The sequence below is a fragment of the Bubalus kerabau genome, chromosome 6 (genome assembly GCF_029407905.1).
Source record: "Bubalus kerabau isolate K-KA32 ecotype Philippines breed swamp buffalo chromosome 6, PCC_UOA_SB_1v2, whole genome shotgun sequence".
Taxonomy (NCBI): Eukaryota; Metazoa; Chordata; class Mammalia; order Artiodactyla; family Bovidae; genus Bubalus; species Bubalus kerabau.
In genome coordinates this window covers 72,148,151-72,151,681 of record NC_073629.1, presented here as the reverse complement: position 1 = coordinate 72,151,681, position 3,531 = coordinate 72,148,151, and positions in this window count along the sequence as shown.

The following is a 3,531-nucleotide window of genomic DNA, read 5'->3' as shown; positions in this document are numbered from 1 at the left end:
TAGCTGTGAAAAAAAGAGAAGTGAAAAGCAAAGGAGAAAAGGAAAGATATAAACATCTAAATGCAGACTTCCAAAGAATAGCAGGGGGAGATAAGAAAGACTTCCTCAGTAATCAATGCAAAGAAATAAAGGAAAACAACAGAATGGGAAAGACTAGATATCTCTTCAAGAAAATTAGAGATACCAAGGGAATATTTCATGCAAAGATGGGCTTGATAAAAGACAAAAATGCTATGGACCTAATAGAAGCAGAAGGTATTAAGAACAGGTGGCAAAAATACACAGAAGAACTGTACAAAAAAGACCTTCAGGACCAAGATAATCACAATGGTGTGATCACTCACCTAGAGCCAGACATCCTGGAATGTGAAGTCAAGTGGGCCTTAGAAAGCAGCACTACGAACAATGCTAGTGGAGGTGATGGCATTCCAGTTGAGCCCCTCAAATACTGAAAGATGAGGCTGTGGAAGTGCTGCACTCAATATGCCAGCAAATTTGGAAAACTCAGTAGTGGCCACGGAACTGGAAAAGATCAGTTTTCATTCCAATCCCAAAGAAAAGCAATGACAAAGAATGCTCAAACTACCACACAATTGCACTCATCTCACACGGTAGTAAAGTAATGCTCCAAATTCTCCAAGCCAGGCTTCAGCAATATGTGAACCGTGAACTTCCTGATGTTCAAGCTGGTTTTAGAAAAGGCAGAGGAATCAGAGATAAAATTGCCAACATCTGCTGGATCATGGAAAAAGCAAGAGAGTTCCAGAAAAACATCTATTTCTGCTTATTGACTCTGCCAACGCCTTTTCTGTGTGGCTCATAATAAACTGTGGAAAATTCTGAAAGAGATGGGAATACCAGACCACCAGACCTGCCTCTTGAGAAACCTATATGCAGGTCAGGAAGAACAGTTAGAAGTGGACATGGGACAACAGACTGGTTCCAAATAGGAAAAGGAGTATGTCAAGGCTGTATATTGTTACCCTGCTTATTTGACTTATATGCAGAGTACATCATGAGAAACACTGGGCTGGAAGAAGCACAAGCTGGAATCCAGATTGCCGGGAGAAATATCAATAACCTCAGATATGCAGATGACACCACCCTTATGGCAGAAAGTGAAGAGGAACTAAAAAGCCTCTTGATGAAAGTGAAAGTGGAGAGTGAAAAAGTTGGCTTAAAGCTCAACATTCAGTGGCATCTGGTCCCATCACTTCATAGAAAATAGATGGGGAAACAGTGGAAACAGTGGCAAACTTTATTTGGGGGGCTCCAAAATCACCGTCGAAGGTGACTGCGGCCATGAAATTAAAAGACGCTTACTCCTTGGAAGGAAAGTTATGACCAACCTAGATAGCATACTCAAAAGCAGAGACATTACTTTGCCAACAAAGGTCCGTCTAGTCAAGGCTATGGTTTTTCCAGTGGTCGTGTATGGATGTGAGAGCTGGACTGTGAAGAAAGCTGAGAGCCGAAGAATTGATTCTTTTGAACTGTGGTGCTATAGAAAACTTCTGAGAGTCCCTTAGACTGCAAGGAGATCCAACCAGTCCATTCTAAAGGATATCAGCCCTGGGTGTTCTTTGGAAGGACTGATGCTAAAGCTGAAACACCAATACTGTGGCCACCTCATGTGAAGAGTTGACTCATTGGAAAAGACTCTGAAGCTGGGAGGGATTGGGGGCAGGAGGAGAAGGGGATGCAAAGGATAAAATGGCTGAATGGCATCACAGACTCAATGGACATGAGTTTTAGTGATCCCCGGGAGTTGGTGATGGACAGGGAGGCCTGGCATTGGGCAATTCTTGGGGTCACAAGAGTCGGACACGACTGCGTGACTTAACTGAACTGAACTGATATTCCATGGGGTCAAAAAGAGTTGACACGACTGAGTGACTTTTACTTTCTCACCAGAAATCATGCAAGCAAGAAAAGAGTGGAATTAAATATCAAAGAAAAAAGAGAAAAAGCTAATTAATATTTATTTACCAAAATTGCTCTTCTAAATGAAAGGGAAATATTCTCTCAGAAAGCAAAAGATGAGGACATTCATCACTCAATAAGCAATTTTGGAGACAGAAGCTCTGAAATTAATAAACATATGAAAAATATGTTAGAAAATACATTTAAAAACTCACTGTTAGTTGGAGACATGCAAATTAAATTAAACAGATTCCATTACATATCCACAGGTTTAGCAACTTAAGCTATTAGAAAAAGTTAATGGGAATGATGGGAGCGCTGATGTCTTGAGAAGGGACAAAAAACAGTCCATTTTGGGACCTTTGTCACTATATAGCAAAATTTAAAGTATATGTAACATTTGTTGCAAAAATGTAAAACAATGTCCCTTTTCTTATTAAAATTTTTGTTTAGGAAAACTAATTTTTTAAACAAAAATTTATTTCAGTATGACACAATTTCATTATTGTTACCTTGAAACAAATTGCTATTTTATAAAATTCTCAGCTTGAATGTATTCATTAATTACTTGTAATCCACATAAATATAGTCTTTGGGGTGTTCAGTAATTTTTAAAAACATAAATGAGAAAAAAATGTTTGACTATTAATTTTGAAATGGATCTTGTGTGTATACAGGAAAGCACGTGTCAGAAATTATGTGTAATAGAAAACAATAGTGATAAGCGGAAAAAATATATCTGGGATTTGAAAAAGAGAAATAATTTGTGGTATATTTTAAAGAATGTAGTAAAGAATTTTAAATGCCTGTAATAATTATTTATAACACAAATAAATCTGAAAATATTATATAAAATAATCAAATTTATTAATAAGAATATGGAAATTAAACATGCGCATTAAATATGTTTGTTATAAATTCTTCTCTATAATGGTCAAGAATAAAATCTATGAAAATGTTATACACTAATTGTAAGTTAACTTTAGGTGTGAGATTTGGTGTAATTATGATAAAGAATTCATTCACTTTTTAAACACTGTATTATGTTTTAAATTGAAGAAATAGTAAATGTAAATGTAAACTTGTATTAAACCTGATGCTTGATATGTTGATTATTTATCATAGTATCTATTTTAACATTTTTTAACCATAAGATATACATTGATATATGAGAGGTGTGTGTAACTTATAGTTTTAAGTTAAAATGGAATAATTTTAACCTCATGAAAATTCCTAAGAATGATACAAAAGGGAAAATTCATAATTGAAAAAAATCTTCATCTAGTTAGTAAACAAGTAATATTGAAGAAAGGGTAGAATAGTTTGTCAAAACAACTGTCCTGCTAAGAAAAACATAGAAAATCTAAGCCAAATATTAATAATGTTTATTTGAACATACTGGAAATATCTCAAGATGGTAAGAAACTGCAGTTGAGAACAGAAACCATGAATGAACTTAACATGTTTTCACATTCAAGGCATTCTCAGATTTTACAGGCAGTGGTTAAGAAGCTTTGAAGTAGACTCAGATTTTGATGGACAGACAGAAAAACTGGTCTTTGTATCTTATAAAAGAAATTCCCTAGTAGTGCTCCAGGACTTGGATTG